This window comes from Vulpes vulpes, chromosome 11, assembly GCF_048418805.1.
Source record: "Vulpes vulpes isolate BD-2025 chromosome 11, VulVul3, whole genome shotgun sequence".
NCBI lineage: Eukaryota > Metazoa > Chordata > Mammalia > Carnivora > Canidae > Vulpes > Vulpes vulpes.
The window spans coordinates 83,046,283-83,067,922 of record NC_132790.1 but is presented as its reverse complement, the minus strand read 5'-3'; the positions used below and the strand labels follow the sequence as shown (position 1 = coordinate 83,067,922).

The window sequence follows — 21,640 nt, the reverse complement described above, 5'->3', positions numbered from 1 at the left end:
ATTTCTACTTCCAACATCAGGATGGGATCAGAACCATTTCTCCATTTTCTCCTTGAGTGATACCACTCTTTAAATCTTTGCTAATTTGATAGATGAAAAAAAGGAAGTGCATCATTTTAAGTTGTGCCTAAACATGTTTATTTACTTCATAGACATTTTGTTTTCATTTGTGAAGGCTTTCTTTATACCCTTGGCCCATTTTGAAAGAGAGCATCCAAATTAGACCAAAGAGTTAGGAAAGACTTCCCAAAGAACAGAAGTATGTACCTAGGTTTGAAGGACCAATGAAAATTAGAAAGGAAGGGAAGAATACTCTAGGCAGAGGGGAACACATAGGTGAAGACTCAGAGGCCTAACATGGTACAGGTGAGTTCAGAACTATAAGCAGTTTCAGATGATTTCACTGAGGGGCGTAGAAAGCAAAAGGAGAGGAAACCAAGAGAGCAGCAGGAACTAGACCATGGACTTGCTTGTGTGCGAAATTAGGAGCCTGGACTTAATTCTGAAAACTATAGGTAAAACAAAGACCTTTTAGGCTAGGGAGTAACAGGATGAAATTTACATTTTAGAAAGATCATTCCAGCAGCTGAGTAGAGGTATGGAAGTTAATTAGGAGACTACTGTTATAATCTATGCAAGAAATGGTGAGAACCGAAACCGAGTAGGTGGCAGTGGTTAACAAAGAGGAGGGCACTGATTAGAGAGTCAAAGAGGAAGAAATCACAGAACAGGAGAGAGAGGGAGGAATCTTGGGTTTCAGGCTTGGGTTCTGGGGGACTACTGTTGGTACTCCCAACACAGACTTTTTGTTTTTGTTTTAAGGAAGGTGGTCATACAAAACAGAGTGTTATTCTGGATGTGTTATTTGAAGAGATACCTGTGGAATATGCAAGTGATGATGACTGGATCAAGTGTGAATACAAATACCTGGAGGTCGGCAGAAAGAACTGGGTAGGCGATGCAGCCCTGAGGTTACTTAAGGTGAGTGCACAAAACGAGAAGAGCTCTAGCCTGAGGACAGAGCTGGGCTCACTGGCATTTCTGGAACAGAATTCTTAGAGGGAACCTAAGAAGGAAGAGCCAAAAAGGTAACATGGAAACCAGGAGAAAGCAGTTTCACAGAGGCTGAAGGAGAGACTCAAAATGGAGGTCACGAGTATTGGATACTGCTGAGAAGTGAAGGCAAAACAGAGAGTACCCATTGGATTTGCTAACATGAAGGTCACGGATAACCTTACCAAGTGGAATTTCAAAGAAATCCCAAAATATGGAATAGTCCCAAACACAATGCATGCACAAGAGTGATTAAAAACAGCTGTCAACATTAAGTTCTAAAAGAACTCCCTTGGGGATTCCTGGGTGGCTCAGTGGTTTAGCGCCCACCTTCAGCCCGGGGCATAATCCTGCAATTCCAGGATCAAGTCCCACCATCAGGCTCATCAGGAAGGAGCCTGCTTCTCCCTCTGCCTGGTCTCTGCCTCTCTCTGTGTGTGTCTGTGTCTCATAAAAAAAAAAATAATAATAAATAAAAGAACTCTTTTAATAAGTTTTTTAAAAAGTGTTAAATGATAAGAAAATCGAATCATAGTTTGAATTTTTTCTGTCTTAACTGGCACATGAGTATCTCACCATTTTTTTTAAAAAAGATTTATTTGTTTATTTATTCATGAGAATACACACAGAGAGAGAGGCAGAGTCACATGCAGAGGGAGAAGCAGGCGCCATGCAGGGAGCCTGACGTGAGACTCGATCCCAGGTCTCCATGATCGTGCCCTGGGCTGAAGGCGGCGCTAAACCGCTGAGCCACCTGGGCTGCCCTCTCACCATTTTTTTTTTTTTAATTCATTTCAGAGAGAGGGAGAGAATGAGCAGGTAGTAGGGTCAGAGGGAGAGGGAGAAACAGACTCTCCGTTGAGTGAGTGCCTGGGGATTGTGGGGTACAATCCCAGGACCCCGGGATCATGACCTGAGCCAAAGGCAGGCTCTGCCTTTAACTGATTGAGCCACCCAGGCGTCCCTCACTATCTTTGATTTGATGAAATATGTAGTACAATTTTTCAGTCTAAACATCTGTTGTGTTAGAGGTAAAGAGCAGAATATAATAGATTTCTCAGGAAATTACAGTTAATTATTCTGCATATTTACATTTATTCCACCTGCTTGCCCACCTCCCAGGTCTTTTGTCTCTTCTGGTTCTTTCATCCCTAAAAACTGCCTAAATGGTTCATATAAAACTTCAGAGTTCATTCAGCACTTACTATTTCTTTCACTTTGAGCAGTTTACAATTAGTCTAACAAGTATTTTCCAGTGGCTCCAGGTAGTCCTCCATAGAAAACTGCTATATGGCCATTTCTGATGAAGTGGATTTGTGAAACTAAGGTACAGAAACAGCAGACAAGAAAAGTTAGGGGAGAGACAAATGGATTTTGAAAGATAAGAGCCTTACCAAGTGAAGAAGAGATTAAACTATACCTTATAAGCAAAAAAGAATTCTACAAGGGCACAAAGATATGGCAAGGGCTTGTGTGTTTGGAGAATTATAAGAGTCTGATACTGCTGAAGTTAAAAATGTACAGGATGGAGTTCACAGTTTTAAGGTATCCTCCACACATTAAGAATAAACATAGGAATCTAAACTCCATATTCCAAGAACCTAAGAGACACCTGTAACCCTAAATCACTATATTTAAAGATAGAAAACAGAAACAGGAATGAAAAATGACTTATTAGAATAGAGGAGGAAGGCATACTAATGGCAAGCAAACCAATTCATCCTACGTAACCCCCCAAAAGGCCTACGTTTGAAAATGGGCTAGGACAGGGGACTGAATACAGGGAGATTATTTGAAAGTCTTCAAAGGAGTAGACCTCTCTACTTGCATTCGACAAACTCAGAATATCATCCCTCCTTCACCGTGCTGAAGAGAGGAAGTTTACTTGCTGGTGAAAAAAAATTGAACCAGAAAAGCATCAAACTCAGAGGCAGATAGAAGGGTGGTAAAGGACTGAAATTTGAGCAAAAGTCTACATTCTGAATAAGCCCACTTTCCCCAGCCCAGGTCCAGGTCACTAAAAACCAGGCTGATTACCTCTAGCTCCCATCCCCCAATGCGGATTAAAGAATCCTTTACTAGAGATTAGAAATCCCATCTAACCACATGATCCTCCTACAGTGAAACTAATTGACAAATGCTACCTATAAATGGAGAGCTTCCATTTTTAAAAAAATTTATTTATTTATTTTTTAAATTTTTATTTATTTATGATAGTCACAGAGAGAGAGAGAGAGAGAGAGAGGCAGACACACAGGCGGAGGGAGAAGCAGGCTCCATGCACCGGGAGCCCGATGTGGGATTCGATCCCGGGTCTCCAGGATCGCGCCCTGGGCCAAAGGCACGCGCCGAACCGCTGCGCCACCCAGGGATCCCGAAAATTTATTTTTTTAAACGGAGAGCTTCCTCTCAGCTTTTTAGAGCCTCATTTTTATTTTAAAGATTTTATTTATTAATGAGAAAGAGTGAGTGCACGAGCATAAGTGGGGATGGGGGCATGGTGGGGCAGTGGGAGAGGGAGAAGCAAACTCGTTGCTGAGCAGGGACCCTGGATCCCAGGACCCTGGGATCATGACCCCAGTGGAAGGCAGATGCTTAACTGACTGAGCCACCCAGGTGTCCTCACTTTTATTTTAAATCAACTTTATTTGGGTGCCTGGTGGCTCCACTGGTTAATTGACTGACTCTTGATTTCAGCTCAGGTCATGATCTCAGGATCCTGGTATTGAGCCTGGAGTCAGGCTCACCACTCAGCAGGGAGTCTGCTGCTCTCAGCCCTACCCGCCATTCCCCACCCCACTTGAGTGCATGCATGCAAAAGTGCATGCTCTAATACATACATGAATCTCAAGAAAAAAAGATTTACATCAACTTTATTGGTGTGTAAGTTACATATGGTAAAAATGGACATATTAAGTGTACAATTCAGTGAGATTTAAGAACCATGTAACTTCTGCCCTAAAAAAGGCAGAACATTTACGACACCCTAAAACTATCCCTGTGCTCCTTCCCAGTCAATTCCCCTAATCTGCAGTATCTGACAACCACTGATCTAATTCCCATCACTATTTAGTTTTGCCAGTTCTAGATCTTCATATGAATGTAATCATACAATATACATACTTTTGAGTTTAGTTTCTCTCACTGAGCACAATGGCTTTGAGATTCATCCATGTTATTGCATGTATTAGTTGTATATTCCTTTTTACTGCTCAGTAGGTATTTTACTATATGAATGTATCAAAATTTATCTTCTCTGTTCACCAGTTGATGGATATTTGAGTCATTTCTGGTTTGGGCTATTACGAATTAAAGCAACTCTAAACATTCAAGTAAAAATCTCTGTGGAGGGACGCCAGAGTGGCTCAGCAATTGAGAGCCTGCCCTTGGCTCAGGGCATGATCCTGGGGTCCAGGATCGAGTCCCACATGGGGCTCCTTGTGCAGAGCCTGCTCCTCCCTCTGCTTGCGTCTCTGCCTTATTCTCTGTGTCTCTCATGAATAAATAAATAAAATCTTTAAAAAAAAAATCTCTGTGCATATATATTCATTTTTTTCTGTATAATTAATAATGGAATTACTGAGTCATGGCAAGTGTATGTTTAATTTTATAAAAACATGCAGAATTGTTTCCCAAAGTGGCTCTACCATTTCACATTCCCATCACCTGAGAACTGTAGTGGCTCTATAGTCTTTTGGATACTTGTCAGTTACTTTACTTTTACCCATTTTAGTGAGTATGAAGTGGTATCTCACTGTGGATTTAATTTGGATTTCCCTGATGACTAATGATATTGAGCATTTTTCATATGCTTTTTAACAATTGATACAGATCTTTTATGAAGTGTTTACTCAACTCTTTCAGGTTGTCTTTGATTACTGAGTTCTAAAAAGTTCATTTGTGTATTTTAGCTATAAATATTACCTCCTGGTCTTTGAGTTTTCTTCCATTTTCTTGGCAGTAGCTTTAAAACTGGAAGGTCTTATTCCTATTACTTTTAAATTTTTAATAAGCCTAATTTTTAATAATCTAATGAATCAGATTTTTCTTCTGTAGTTAATAGGCTGAATTTGAAGATCACTCAGCACCATGTTGGAGCCTTTGTTGGAGCCTTTATTGAAAAAGATGTTGGAGCCTTTGTTGAAAAACAAATAACCATATATATGGGTTCATTTCTGGATTCCATACTCTTTATATACACCACTACCATTCTGGCTTAATTACTGTATTTTATGGTAAGTCTTAAAATACCTTTGACCCTTAAACAACATGGGTTTGATCTATGTGGGTCCGCTTAATATGCAGATATATTTTAACAGATTTTATTTTTATTTATTCAGAGAGACAAAGAGAGGCAGAGAGAGAGCGTGCACACACGTGAATGAGAGAGAGAGGGAAAGAGAATCTCCAGCAAACTCCCCACTGAGCACAAAGCCCGACACACAGGGCTCAATCCCACAACCTGAGATCCTGACCTGAGTCAAAATCAAGAATTGGACACTTAACCAACTGAGCCACCCAGGTGCCCCTGCAGATATTTTCCAAAAAATATAATGGGAAAATTTTGGTGATTTGTGACAGTTTGAAAACCCTCAATGATGAACCATGTAGCCTAGAAATACTGAAAAAAACTAAGGAAAAGGTGTGTCATGAACACATAAAATATACATAGATACATATGTAGCCTACTTTATCATTTACTACTATAAAACATACACAAATAAATTATAAAACATTACAATTTAGCAAAACTTACACAAACCATAGTGATGCCATTCCCAGTCAAGAGAAATATAACAAATGTAAACATGCGGTATTAAATCATAACTGTATAAAATTAACTATAGTATATACTATACTACTGTAATAATTTTGTAGTCACCTCCTGATGCTATTGCAATGAGTTCAAGTGTTACAAGTATCCACTTGAAATACCACGTGATGCTAATCTTCTCCATGAGAGTAGTTCCTCTCTCAAGTAAATTGAATACTGCAGTAAAAAGTGATATTTATTGGCTCTTCGCTATTAATAGTTAAGTTCTGGAGAGTAAAAGTTATACTCAGATTTTCGACTATGTGGTATGTTGGTGCCCCTACTCCCAATGCTCTTCTAAGATCAACTGTAGTAAATGTAAATCCTCCAATTTTTTTCTTTCTCAGAATTGTTTTGGCTACTCTACGTCCTTTGCACTTCCATGTCAGTTTTGCAATCAACTAGCCAATCTTCACAAAGAAAATCTGTTGGGATTCTGATTGAAATTTCATTGAATCTAAGTTTCCATTTGTTAACACTCAAAGAACAAATAATCCAGTCAAGAAACGGGCAGAAGACATAAATAGATATTTCTTCAAAGAAGACATACAAATGGCTAACAGACATGAAAAATGCTCAATATCACTCAGCATCAGGGAAGTACTGATCAAAACCATGATGAGATACCACTTCACATCAGTCAGAATGGTTAAAATTAACAAGTCAGAAATAACAAATGTTGGCAAGGAAGCAGATAAAGGGGGAACCCTCTTACACTGCCAGTGGGAATGCAAGCTGGTGCAGCTACTCTGGAAAACAGTATGGAGGTTCCTCAAAAAGTTGAAAATAGAGCTACCCTATGACCCAGCAATTTCACTACTGAGTATTTATCCCAAAGAGAGAAATGTGATCTGAAGGGGCACCTGCATCCCAATGTTTATAGCAGCAATATCCACAATAGCCAAACTACGTAAAGAGCCCAGATGTCTATCAACAGATGAATGGATAAGGAAGATGTGGTATACACACAAACACACACACACACACAAAGATGGAATACTGCTCAGCCATCAAAAAATGAAATCTTGCCATTTGCAATGATGTAAATGGAACTATAGGGTATTATATGAAGTGAAATAAGTCAATCAGAGAGAATTATCAAATGAGCTCACTCGTGGAATTTAAGAAACAAAATAAAAGGATCATAGGGGAAGAGAGGGAAAAATAGACAAAATCAGAAAGGGAGATAAACTATAAGAGATTCTTAATCATAGGAAATAAACTGAGGGTTGCTGGAGGGGAAGAGGGCGAAGGAATGGGGTCATTGGGTGATGGACATTAAGGAGGGCACATGATATAATGAGCACTGGGTATTATATAAGACTAAGGAATCACTGACCTCTACCTCTGAAACTAGTAATACATTATATGTTAATTAATTGAATTTAAATTAAAAATTAAAAAAAATAAATTTCTGCTTGTTGACAACAATATCAAGTCTCCAATCTACGTAATCTACGGACATAACACAGCTTTCCATTTATTTAGATGCTCTTTAATTTCCTTCAGCAATGTTAATGGACGTTTCATTAAATTTATTCCCAAGTAATTAATGTTTTTTGGTGCTAAGGCAAATGATACTATTATTTTAATTACATTTTCCATTTGTTTGTTGCTAGTAGGTAGAAACATAGTTGATGTATGTATATTGATCTTGTCACTTTCCACTTTATTAAATCCACTTATTATAGCATTTTAGGGGTAAATTCCTTAGGATTTTCTACATAGACAATCATGTTGTCTGAGAATAGAGAGAGATTGTTTTATTTTTTCCTTTCCAATATTTACTGCCTTACTGCCTACTACACTAGCTAGGATCTCCAGAACAATATTGAATAGAAGTGGTTGGTTCAGAAATCCTTGCCTTATACCTATCTTAGGGAAAAGTATTCTATCTTTCACCATTAAGTGTGATGATAGCTGCAGGTTTTTTGATACTCTATCAGATTGAAAAGTTTTCTTCCATTATTTGTTGAGGGTTTAAAAAAAAAATCTCACGGTTAATTTGATCACATACTTATTCTGTATTTATTAAGATGACTACATAACTTTTATCCTTAACTTTATTAATTTGGTGAAAAGGGGGTGAAGGAACTAAAACTTATATTAGGAAGGAAAGATATAATGTTTAAAATAAATGAATGATGAATATGCAAAATATGCATTATAAATATGGAAGCAAATAATGAAAAATAATTTTTAAAAATTCACATCTCTGAGGAGCAAGCCAACTTGGGAGTGGAAACTGATATTTTTTAGAAGTCTTTCAAGCAATGACATATTAATATGAGAATATGTAATATTTTGATGCCTGGGTGGCTCAGCGGTTGAGCTTGTGCCCTTGGCTCAGGGTGTGATAGTCCCGGGATCGAGTCCCACATCAGGCTCCCCATGGGGAGCTTGCTTCTCCCTCTGCCTATGTCTCTGCCTCTGTCTCTCATAAATAAATACAAAATCTTAAAAGAAAAGAGTATGTAGTATTTGATGACAAATTTTTAAAATTAAAACAGGTTCCAGAGAGATGTGAAGATGAGGCTGGGGTGATTACTGTGTGCCAAGGCTGGGGGAGTAAGGGCATAGGAGAGATAAGTGCAGCTTCAAGCATGGGTTGTTTTCGTGGGGAATCCAGAAAGTATTTCCCATGCAGATGGATATACTAGGCAGGGAAGATATAGGAGTGGAAATAAAGACTTGGGAATAAGCACCAGATTTTGTGGTTTTAAAGCTACAGAAGTACTGAAAACTGATCATGCAGAGGGTGAGAAAAGGGTCAAGGGCAAAGAAAGATCTGAGGAAGGCTGCCATGTATGCTGCAGGGGGAGGAGAAGGATGCAAGGAAGGAGACAGAGGGCAGGAAAAAAACCAGTCCAGGAAACATAGAAGTCAAGGGAGAAAAGTATTTCATTCTTCCAACAGGCTGAATTCCAAAGATTTTATGTACCAACAAACAGAGCTATACTTTTCTTTCATATGCGTTTCTCCATAATTTCATACAGAAAGTTGGGAAGTTAAAACCTTAAACAACATACATGTAATGACAGAAAAAAGAGAAGGGTGTTACACATATTTTTTATGTTGCTATTTATGTGTTCTATTTCAGGAAACATCTGCAGCAGAGTATAAGATACAGAACTTCCACTGCTTATCTCAACTGCTGAAGAGTTCAAGAAGAAAATGAGCAACAGAAATCACAGACACAAAAGAAAATTGGCTGTATATCCATGTCACTTAGATGGGACATGTGAAGAGGTAAAAAAAAGGAAAAAAGATAGAAAAATGCCTAACAACTTCTTTAACAGAGTACACAAGGTGTGATGATTCAGAAGTAATGAGTCATTTAGAAATAATAAAACTATCAGTTTGCCTGGAAAACACAGGCACTCTTTGGTGGATGACTCAGTATGGAAATTGATCCCAAGAGAACAATTTACAGGCAGACAAAAACATATACCATTGAACTACTTTACTTGCAGGATAAAAAAGGAGACCTGGACTATTTTATTTGCTGTGTTCACTTCAAAAACAGGTGAGAAAATAAATTAAGAAATCTCTTAGAAGGGAATATTTTTCTGATGCTCAAAGAAACTGTATATATGAATATGAAAGAACAAATTAAAGCTTTAGATTTAGGGCTAATGCCTGAAATAATTAGACTAAAAGATAAGAACATCTCAGCAGCAGGCCTAAATTGAGCAGCTGGGAATTAGAAAGTGCTTTAAAATTTACCTTTATTTTTACTCCAGTGGAGGAAAGGAAATGTGGCTGAGAGAAAAAGTGCCAGGTGGGGGGATCAGGAGCTCCTCATCCCAACTTTGTTTTGTACTGAGCAGCTCAGTAAGTTGGTTAGGTTGCTTCCTTTGAATTTCTCTTAAAAAAAAAAAAAACGGGACAAAAGCTGGCGCTTGGGTCTAGGGAATGTGAGAAAAAAACAAAAATTTTTTCCTGTTTTGAATTAGGAAGTAGTTATATTTTATTAAAAAGCTATTTTCTATTATTTGATGTAGGGCTGATGTAGGAAGAAGCAAGGAGAACTGGCTACTAATTTTTAATGCGTGTAATTTGCAAAGCTAATGATTTTCCCAAGTAGTGTCTCTGAAAGGAAAATTTACAGGCTAAAGTTTTACCATTTTATAATTTTTAAACATTCTCTATTATATATTCTAAAACATCACTATCAAATCACACCCTACAGATAAAAATCAAATAACATCCTACAGATAAAAATCATGTGACACTTTAGAAGAACATATATTCAACCACAATTTCAGAGCCAGGTACTCTTCAAGATGAGGGAACTAAGAATTCAGTGCTTTCACCTCAAATAGCTTATAATAGGAGTAGACAGGAAAAGAAGAAACATAACCTTTACATCAAGGAAGGTATTCCAGAGAGGAAGACTGCCAAGCACAGTCCTAGAGCAGAGCAGAAGTAGCTGGCTCCAGGAAGAAAGGGAAAAATGCCCTGTGGATAAAGGGAGCAAGGCAGGAAGAGCATGTGATGTGTGAGGAGTCACCAGGAGTCTGGTATTATTTCAAGGTCAAGTTTGAAGAGAGGCTTCAAGGCACCAGGGATGAAGGGGTGGGGTAGAGGCAATTTGAGAGATTGAAGAGAACAAAGGGACAAAGTCAGATTTACATGGTAGGCCTGTCACTGGGTGAAGCCAGACCAAAGCTAGGCAGATGAGGTAGGTGGCCTCTGCAGAACTCAGAACAGAAATCAGTGAGGCTACAAAGGGAAAGCAGCTCTGAAGCTTAAGTGACTAGCCCACGACTACAAATTTATAAGCAGGATCTGAATGTAAGTTTTTTATCTTTAAATCCCATGCTTTTCTACATCCCTGTCCAAATTCTAGTCAAAGTTGACCACAGATCTCAAATTCATTTTTAATAAGTAAATTATGGAGCTTAAGAGACTTTGTTCATTAACGCATTTAAGTATGCTAAATGGGATCCCTGGGTGGCGCAGCGGTTTGGTGCCTGCCTTTGGCCCAGGGCGCGATCCTGGAGACCCGGGATCGAATCCCACGTCGGGCTCCAGGTGCATGGAGCCTGCTTCTCCCTCTGCCTATGTCTCTGCCTCTCTCTCTCTCTCTCTCTCTCTCTCTCTGTGACTATCATAAATAAATAAAAAAAAAAAATTCAAATATTTAAAAAAAAAATAAGTATGCTAAATGTTCAGGGCATTACAGAAAAACAAAGCTCTTTTCTTATATAAACTTATGGAATAAAAGAAAGGAGATAAAAAGACGAGATCAATTTATTCAGTGGGTATTTATTGAGGCACTCCTGGGCCCTGATGAAGGTCACATGCCAGTGATAGTTCCTTATAGAACATAATTTTTACATCTCTCTTTCCTTCTCTGACAAGCTAATTTTGGTACAAGTGAGCAAAGAGGCTCTTCAGAGCCAAGTGGGCAATTCTAGAAGAGGACCAGGAACATAGAGTAAAATAAATAGAAGCATGGACTGGGGGAAACTTTGCTTGAATGGGATGCTAAGAGAACAAGAAAAAATCCCAGAGGTTGGCATGGCTGGAAGAAAGCTGGGGAGGGGCCAGGAATTGCCTTCAGTGCAATATGGATTTGACAGATCAAGGTTGTTGCTTACTTTTTTAACAACATTTTTAATATTTATAAAAATAATGACTATAGAAATAAAACATAGCTGCTGCAAAAAGAGTGCATGCAATTAACACAAAGAGTAAAAAAAAAAAAAAAAAGGGCATCACACCTAGAGAGGGTAATCAATGTGAACATTTTTATAACTGTCCTTTTTTGGCTTTAGACACACATACAAGTAAACAGACATGAGGATTTTTGTGAATATGTTTTTTTTAAGAAATGGAAGTGATACAATTATAGTTTATTACCTATTTTTTCCACTTAATATAGGAAAACATCTTTCCATAAAAACAAAAAGCTACATCATACATCTCATATACACTGTGTGGATATACCAAATTTACTTATTCAATTCTCTACTAAGGCACATTAGGCTATCTGATAAAGTAAGGTACAGAAAGGAAGCAAGCAGGAAGCAAACGATAAAATGGACTTTAGCTGGGGCAGCATTCTGAATATTCCAAAGGTGGAAAGAGATAAGACATATGGGAGCTCATGAGATTTTAGTGTTCCAGACGTAAGATGAATAATGTCTGAATCTGGAATTCTTTGTGGATGAAAAATTTCCAAAAGGGGAACAACAACCAAAAAAAAAAAAAAAAGGAGAGACTGCAACCCAACACACACTAAAAATGAAGTAATTTCAAATCTTCACATCTGCAGAACAGATAGAATGTCAAAGAAAGCACTCAGACAACTTAAAACAATGGGTGGACTGCCAGGGAAAATCCAATTGCCGAACTAGTGGTCATCCACAAGTTTTACATGCCACAGCTTTACAAGGAAGTGACAGAGTCTCCCAAATTGTGCGAATAGGGGGTACAGCGAGCCCTTCTTGTGAGATGCCATGAGCCTCAAGGCATTGTGTATCCTCTCTGGGCCTTCATTTCCTCGTGTTCATGCAGGCTTGTCAGAGTTCCCTCGGAAGCTGCCAATACTAGGCATCTCCCACTGCAACCAGAATAGCTCTGCTTTCATCTGTTTTATATATTGGATCTCCAAAAAATATTTTATTTGAAAAAAAAAAAAGAGTTCCACCACTAAAAAATACACTTAATCACAGAATTAAAGAAACATAACATTCAGGGCACTTGGGTGGCACGAATGATTACGTATCTGACTCCCACTCAGTGTGCAGTCCATTGGGGTTTCTCTCTCCTTTTCTCTCTGGCCCTCCCCTTTGCACGTGCGCACTCTCTCTTTATCTTAAAAAAAAAAAAAAAGAAAGAAAAGAAACATTACACCATTCAGATTCTGTATTAATCACAAATTTAAAAATGTAAATTGATAACGGAGGGATGTGAAAGTCACCACCTTAACACGCTAGTTAAACACAGCATCACTAACTGTGGGACAATCAGTATGTACCTCTCTCAATATGATGCAATGAGAAGATCAAAGTACCATTTACACAGTTTTCTTGCCAAAAATATTTACTTTATCCAACCTTTTTGATCTAATGTCCAGTTACAGGAAATATAGGCAGTAGAGAAATATGTTACTATCATGAGGAAACAGAAATTCAAGGTATGGATCATTTTAAAAGACAGCTGGCCTGGTCTCTTCAATAAATCAACATCATGGGAGAAAAAGTACATGTGTGGAAATAAATTGGGGGAAAGGAGGGAGAAGAAACACCAACTACAAAGGCTCTGAGGTGGGAACACATCTTGACTTTTAGCAAGAGTGAGAATGCCACTGTGACTAGACTCTGACTTTTGCTAGGTGAGGTAGGAAGCTACTGAAGAACTCTGAGCAGAAAAATGACATGATCTGATCTTTTTAACAAGATCCTTCTAGTTGTTCTGATAAAAGCAGACTACCAGGGACAGAAGAGAAAGCAGGGACACCAAAAAGGGAGCCAAATATGCCTGGAAAAATCCAGGTAAAACATGATGCTGGTTTGGACCAGGAGAAAATTAGAAATAGATTCTGGATACAATTTGAAACAAGAATCAATGGAACAGATGTGTGGGCTTTGTGGAAAAGGAGGAGGTTAAGATGAATTTATGAGTTGATTTTAAAAACTGTTGTTGCTTTGTTTTTGCTTGAACAACTAGAAGAAGAGGACTGACATTAGTTGAGACTAGGACGATTGCAGGAAGAACTGATTTGTTGGTAGGAGAGGGAGTGGTGGTGGCTAGGTAAGTAGTCCGGTTTGGGATATTACTTTTGAGATGCCTGTTAGACATTCAGGTAAAGATATGCAGAATGCTATGGGATAATCAACTGTAGACTTTAGGGGAGAGATTTGGGCCGATACAAATTTGAGTCATATTTAATGCATTGAGACCAGAGGAGATGATCAAAGGAGGGAATATACAAAGAAAAGAGAAAGAAATATATAGAAATATTTACTTTATAATAAATCATATTCTCTAAGATTCTGTAGAATTCTGTATTTCTACATAGGAATATAGAAAGAAACATCCAAAGGCTGAGCCCTGGGGTACTCAAACATGTAGAGCAGTACTATACAATGGAACTTTCTGTGATGTTGAAATATTTATATATCTGTGCCATTCAATAGGTAGCCATTATCCACATGTGGCTCCTGAGCACGTGAAATATGGCTAATGCCAATGAATAATTGAAAATTCAATTTAAATAGCGATGTATAGCTAGTGGCTACAGTACTGGGTAGTACAGATCTAGAGTCTGGGGAAGTGATGAGGAATCAGCAGAGAAGACTGAAAAGAAGTGGCTAGAGATGGAGGGTCCATGGGTCGCTCATGTTTTTGCATATGTTACAAGTGAGGTACTGTCTTGACAGTGATATATTAGAAGCCAACTGAAGAAGGTGTTTCAAGGAGGAGAGAGTGATCAGCTTTGCTCCTGAATGTTAAGTCAGGTAACTGAGAAACGACACATTGTGGACATCACTAGTAACTGGGAAGAGCAGTTTTGATGGAATTGTGGGGGCAGAAATCTGTTTGGCTTGGATAAAAAAAAGAAATGGGAAGAAAAAGCCAGCAACAAAGTAGAGACAACTCCTTCAAGTTTTACCATGAAGTTTAAGTGAAATTAGAAGAGACAGTGATGTCCACAAGGATTATTTTAAAAAGAGGAGAAAAGCATATTTTATCATGTAAAAGACAATAATTAAGAAAAAGGGAAAAGTGATAGGATAGAATTATGAAGCACTTGGATAGGCTGATTCTTGGACAGCAACAGGAGAGAAAGAGTATGTGAATACTGCTGCAGGTAGTGGGCAGCTGGAGTGGTAAAAGCCTGTGAAAGCTCTTTCTTTTCTGAATAGGAAGCAAGGTCATCAGTTGAAAGTAAAGAATGAAAAGGAGATGGTGAAGACATGAGGAGACTGAAGACATGCAATACTTATTTAGGAGGAGATGAAACAGAATGACTATGGAAATCTAGCACGAATGCCAGGCAACATTATGGGTCCCCTTGAAGCTGTGATCATTAATTGAATGCAAGCTCAGCAGCATGGTTTTACAGGCATGGACTAGGCAAAGAACTGGATTTAATCAGCACTGTAGTTTAGCCAGGCAAGCCTGCTGAAGAGAAAGGCAAAAGAATTAAGGATGTGTGTAATGGACAGATGATAATAACTGATGTTGGACTCTAAGCCTCTAACCTCTTTCCTGGAATCCTAACCCTTCCATTGAGCCTTGTGGGACTCGTGGGTAGATGGCAGCAAAAGCCTCCTATCCTGGACCTCTTCTTGGAAGCTTTCTTCACTTCCTTTGCCTTTTTATTTAAAATGAAACTGGGCTCTGGACTTTCCCCTGAGGACGCTGCTTTCCCTGTAGCCCTTTCAGATGAGGACTCTTTTTTTCTTCCATGCCCTTCTGCTTCCTCATTGCAACTTCCATTGCATTCTCCCTCTGCCCTCTCCCCAAATCCCCTGCTTTGAGTCATGTATCGTTAGGCTCTACCACCCACTATCTTTTTTTTTTAATGTTTATTTATTTATGATAGTCACGGGGGTGGGGGGGAGAGAGAGAGGCAGAGACACAGCAGAGGGAGAAGCAGGCTCCGTGCACTGGGAGCCCGATGTGGGATTCGATCCCGGGTCTCCAGGATGGCGCCCTGGGCCAAAGGCAGGCGCTAAACCAATGCACCACCCAGGGATTCCCTACCACCCACTATCCTTTTTCATTGTGGTATTTAAGTCTCCCCCATCATTCCTTGATGAGTTTAGCTTTTGGCTTACTGTTACTCCAATGCTATTTCAGTTATATTCTAATTGATTTCAACATCAAATAGATAATCTATATGATATCCTGGCCTCTTAGTTTCTTGACCTTTCGTCCACAATGATAATTTTGTTGACACTGTTTTCTACCGTTTCAGCCACTTTTTACGATGGTCATACCTTAAACCTTTAGAATATATGAAAGTATATTTTAATAACCATATACCTGAAGGAATATCATTTACCAAAACTTTACTGGTGAGTTCAGAGTAAGACCACCCTTCTGTAGGCCCCCACTGACAGAATTGAGGGAATGGTCATATATTGGGCACAAGACCACCTCCAGCAACTCATGCTACCATTGACAAGAGATAATGAGGAGTACAAGAAAGGAAGATCTAGGTATAGTCTCTTATCTTGGGCTTATATTCCTTAGATGAGGGGGAGAGGAATGTGTGAAGGGTTGGGACAGAGGCATGCTGCTGTGTTGACTGACCCTTCTTATACTGGGCTCTCAAAGGGAAGATTAATATTATTACATCATCATTTTTAAAGTACTTCTATGCAAGGTGTTGTGCTGAGCACTTAAATGCATTATCTAATTTAATTCTTTTTTTTTAAGAGGCATAGATTTTTTTTTTTAATTTTTATTTATTTATGATAGTCACACAGAGAGAGAGAGAGGCAGAGACATAGGCAGAGGGAGAAGCAGGTTCCATGCACCGGGAGCCCGACGTGGGATTCGATCCCGGGCCTCCAGGATCGCACCCTGGGCCAAAGGCAGGTGCTAAACCGCTGCGCCACCCAGGGATCCCATCTAATTTAATTCTTATGCCAACATTGAGGTTAATGTTATCTCCATTCCACAGATGAGGAAAGTGAGGCTAAGAGAAGTTAAAACTGGAAAAACTGATCTGGGCCAGGTTTCTTGAACATTAAAGTCCCTCTGTCCTATACAGTATCCATATCAAGACTAAAAGAGCTGGGCTGGTCAGTACCTGAGCTCCTGTCATAACCTGATTTCCCAATTTCTAGGAAAAGTATTGTCTCAAAATCTTAGGAGGCATGAAGGAGAAAAAAGGAAGAAAAGAAGGAAGGAGATAGATATATAGAACACTGAAGTTACTGTAATAATCTGAATAGAAAACTACAAGGGTTTTTTAGCTCTGATTTTGTTTTTTAGAAAGCTTGAACACCTAATAAATTTATTAGTGAGTGATGATATTCTGACACATAAAATAGCCATATAAAAGAAAATCATAACAGATAAAGTTAATGGAGTAAAATTTAAAGTCAGACCCATAAAACCAATGAGTAACATTAATGCTACCTATCTGAACTTCAGTCAATAAGTATACTGCCAGACTATAAGTATATTACCAAACTTTATAAGCATAATTAAGACAATGAGCTTGTTCAACAATAAAACTGACTGAGACATAATTAAAAGCATATTCACAAAACGCATCATACCCAGAAATAAAATTATATATATGACATGCCATAATGCCACAAATAAAGCATAATTTTTTTTTTCCAGAACAAGTGACCTGTGAGATTAAATCAACAGGAGGGAAATGGAAAATGCAGAAGACTAAATGTGGAAGAGCTGCAAATATCAGGGCAAGAAAAAAAATTTTAACTTAACAGAAGACTGAAATATGAGATTTGATTTGGAGAAAACAAATACAAAGACACTGCAAAAATTCTCTGAACAGAAGAAATATTGAAATAATTTCCATTTCTTCACAGAGTATTTATTAGGCATTTCTAACACTGCTATAGTTTCTCAGGAAGGAAATGATAGGATTTGGGTGGCGGGGTGATAAATCAGAGATGAAGCAGAGATGAGTCAGAAAGCTACTGCAATTTACTCATCCTCATCTTCCCCACATGTAGCCAGGGCACAGCATAAAAGAGGATTCAACAATATTTTCTTAATGTATGAACTGTCTGATGCTATGGAGTGCCCTCAAATTCAACTGGGGCAGGGGAACAGGGCAAAAACCCAACGAACATATCTCCAGGTAAAAAGGATATACAGATTCTTTTGAGCTGACAACTTTTAGTTTTTAAATGTGCTCCTTTACATCTCACGTGTGTCCCTCAACAGAACCCACTGCTTCCCTGTTTAGTAGTTTTTATCCTGGATACACCTTGGGATCTTATTTCTTGGCTCCACTGATAACCCTCTAAATAATCAACCTTGACATATCTTAGGTGAGGTCTTATCACAAGTAAGATCACTAATTCATTTTTGCACTGACCCAATGATTCTCTGAGCTTGCTCACTGGAAGACCTCATGAAGTGCTGTCACCCTAAAAGACAGTTTCAGGTAAAAGGCTGGAGTCCTGTAGGCTCAAGAGTAGTACCTAAATAAATACCCTTGAGGCACAAGTCTGAATCACCACCTCTAGTAGGGTTCTGTGGCTACAATTTCAGCAGAAGAATTTTCATTCAATATCATGATAGGAAAAAAATATATATCATGATAGAAGTGTTGGGGTGAGGATAGGGGAGCTGGGGAAGAGGATACGGAGATCAGATGGGAGAGCAAAGCTGACAGCAAGGTTCAACTGCAAGAAGCCAAAGAGAGATCTAGAAGGAGTCCAAACCAAAAGTCCAAAAGCAGGTATGGAGGTTGAGCAGAGAGTCAGAAATTTGAGAGCAGGAGGGTTGAGGATAAACAGAGAGCTATCTGCCGTAATAGAACAAATGAGGTTATTCATGACTTGCTTTCTATCTGCTGGTCATACAGGTTACCTGTATGTCAGACTGAGCTGACAAGCCCAAGTCTAAGGTCAGGGAAGACACCAAGCCTGCCTCATCAACTTGTCATTTGGCCTCGGGTACCCTGAAGGGTATGAGGAGACCCCTGAGACATTTCCAAAGTTCTTTATTCAGCTGACATTCTACATGTGGGGCTGAGAAATCCCTGTATTCTGCAGATGAAGCCCAGCAAGGGTTTGCTATTAATTACTTATCGTACAGACAACCCAATAGTCCAGTACATACACACCAGAATACCTTATTGGGGCACTTTACGGGTACCTTGGTAGGTGTTTAGAAGTCCATACAGGTGGAATGGCTATCTTCATAAATGTAGGCCATTCGGTAAGGCCTGGTCCAAATGATCACCTCTCGCCTACTATCATGGCCTTCCACTTGGTCTCTGCTTCCGCTCTTGCCTTTCCATACTCCAATCATTCTCCAAACAGCACAAGAATCACAAAAATCAGGGTGAATTGCTCTACTGTTTAAAAATACTCCACTTTGAATAAAATCTAAACTCCTCTACCATAGCCTAATATAGCTCCAGAATCTGCCTACCATTTCCACTGACCTCACCTTGTACTGCTTTCTCCCTGTTTTTCAGTTCCTCACCTTTGACCAAGCTCATCTCATTACTCTCTACTCCACTATTCAGTTTACTGTCTATATAGCACCTATCAACTGTTTTATCATTTACACATTATTATCCTTGCCATAGAATGTACACTCCACAAAAGCAAGGACCCTGTTGCCTTGTTTACCACTGTCTCTCAACAGCAGAGTAGTGCCTGGCATAGAGGAAGCACTTAATGAAGAAGAGAAGGAAGAAGTGGGGGAGGCAATTTGTTAATATGCTACCATTTCTGTTTCCTTGGCCAAGACGTGGACTAGGAAAAAAGTCACCTTTTATAACCAGTTTAAGGAGGGATTGATTTAATTCATGCTATCTAGAATGAAGTAGCCCTCTTGGATGTTTCTGACACCTGCTCAGCTTAATCTTACAGTTTATCTCAAGAAAAAGGTTTAGCATATATGCTTTGAACATAAGACTAGCACTCCTGGCCTCTATCACAAATGCCTAGTACTGAGAGGCAAAGTATAAAAGACAATCCACTAGAACTGCATGACCCAGCACTCCCTCCCAACATACACACTCAGAAAGACAGCCAACAAGAGGCTCAATTATGCTTTTACTAGAGCTGGGCAAGTTCTTTTACAAAAGTTGAAACATCGAGTAGATCTCTGGCTCACCAGCAAGGAGGGCTCTGGGTCACCATGATCTTCAAACTTAGCTATCCTACATCCAAATCCCCAGAAAACGTCTTCCTGCATAGTTAATTACCTAAGCATCTCAGAACATTTTGTCAACCAGGCATTGGAAAAGTGACACATTCATACTGATAACTAGAGACCATTAAGCATTTCTGCTGGTAGCCCTGTCACTCAGTACACCTACTCTGGTGGTGCTTCTCTTTAGGAATGGCCTTGCTACTACTCCCCTGTGCTATGCACGAATGGGTCAAGACAAACCAAACCCTACTACATGGGACTAGGACTTTGATTATCAGTAGTTAACAAGCTAGGTGATATGAATGGAAATTAAAAGGGATCCCCAGTTCATTTGTCATCTGCCAAAATAGGCTTTGATCATGATTTTAGCCAGGTAATGAGCTTTGGCCTAAGGTATCTGTATCTTGACAGACATTACAGTACAGGTATTATGGAAATGTTTGGTTATATTCCTCAAGTTAGTCATTTACTGCATCTTATCTCCTAGGGTTCCCATTCCTATTGGGTAGGAATCATCTGCAAAGATTACTGGCTTAACAAAGCTGCTTAGGGTTACAGAATGGGCATTTGTTCATGTTGCAGACTGGCCTAATCTTCCTTTTCTATTACACTACTACCATCCTTCTCTTAGAAGGGTATATATATTATGCTTCTCTCCTTCCTCCCCGCCAAGAGCTCAGGGCACCAATTAATTCCTTTTCAAACAAGTCTTCTCTCTTACATACTGAACAACAGATGTCCCTACTTCTTAGAGATCTGCCTTGTCTACAGGCTCAGTGGGGCAGTTCTATGCATTACATACTTTCCATTCCTGGTTAAATTTAATTGGGACACTGACTTAAGGCAGGCAAATTACATTTTCTCTCCTGGGGACTTAGAACTGAAGCACTGGAAACACTGTCATGAGCTAAGAGTTCCAGGTCTTAAAGGTCCTACAGATTTGATGACTAAGGACACTGTTTTTGGGCATCCAATCTAAGCAACATAACAGGAGAAGCTGGTGCTAAGTAGAGCAGGACATAATACAGAGAGAGATAAGCATGTTTCGTTTCCATGATGGCTGGCTGTACTTAATAAAATTGGAGTGAATGGATACACGTCCTGTGTATTTTTATTATAAACAACCTTTTACTTGTTTATCTTTAACTGAATATTTATTCCTTAAAACCAATCAATTTCTGACATGCAAACATATATCTTCATCGATTCTATTCATACATCTGTATCCTCCATTTTTCTTTCAACTCTTGTGTTCATAACACTCTACTTCCTTAACTTGATCGGTCTCTTCATTAAATCTGTAGCCAAAAAACCCTCCATCATATGTAAATGAATAATTACCATGGTTTTTAGCTGCCCAGAATCTTGTGAACATTCTAATCTTTGATTATAATGAAGGAAGACAGCTGAGCAATATACATGCCCACCTGCCCAGTCTTAAGACCAAAGCAGGGTAGCCTGGGTGGCTCAGCGGTTTAGCACCGCCTTCAGCCTAGGGCGTGATCCCAGGTACAGGAATCCAGTCCCAAGTTGGGCTCCCTGCATGGAGCCTGCTTCTCCCGCTGCCTGTGTCTCTGCCTCTCTCTGTGTCTCACATGAATAAATAAATAAAAATCCTTTAAAAAAATTAAAATAAAATGAAAGACCAAAGCAACAACATAGATTGAAAGGGGGAAATTATTACCCTCTTGAAAGTGAGCAACAGTGCTGTGCTCTTCAATTAAAGGGCCTCATCATATGATATATCCTGTCCCTATACTGTGATGATAGTACACATCTTTTCCAGGCTGGCAATTCTGGATCCAGGCTCAATCTGACATCAATCAACACAATTTCAATGATCAAGCCTACAGCGCAGATCAGTGCTTCCCAACCTTTTTTGAGTAGTGACCTTCAAAAAGTAATATTGCAAAACTTCCTAGGAATATTTAA

At 39.1% G+C, this 21,640-nt stretch overlaps 1 protein-coding gene and 1 long non-coding RNA gene across 5 annotated transcripts in view; one reads left to right on the top strand and one right to left on the bottom strand.

Annotated features, from left to right (window-relative positions):
• PPP2R3A (protein phosphatase 2 regulatory subunit B''alpha) overlaps window positions 1–21,640 on the bottom strand; it is a 196,316-nt gene that overhangs the window by 155,892 nt on the left and 18,784 nt on the right. The window lies entirely within an intron of this gene.
• LOC140594460 (uncharacterized) lies at window positions 823–20,805 on the top strand. Its single transcript, XR_011995279.1, has 4 exons — window positions 823–981; window positions 5,110–5,288; window positions 8,967–9,115; window positions 17,186–20,805. It is a non-coding gene; the product is annotated as an uncharacterized lncRNA (long non-coding RNA).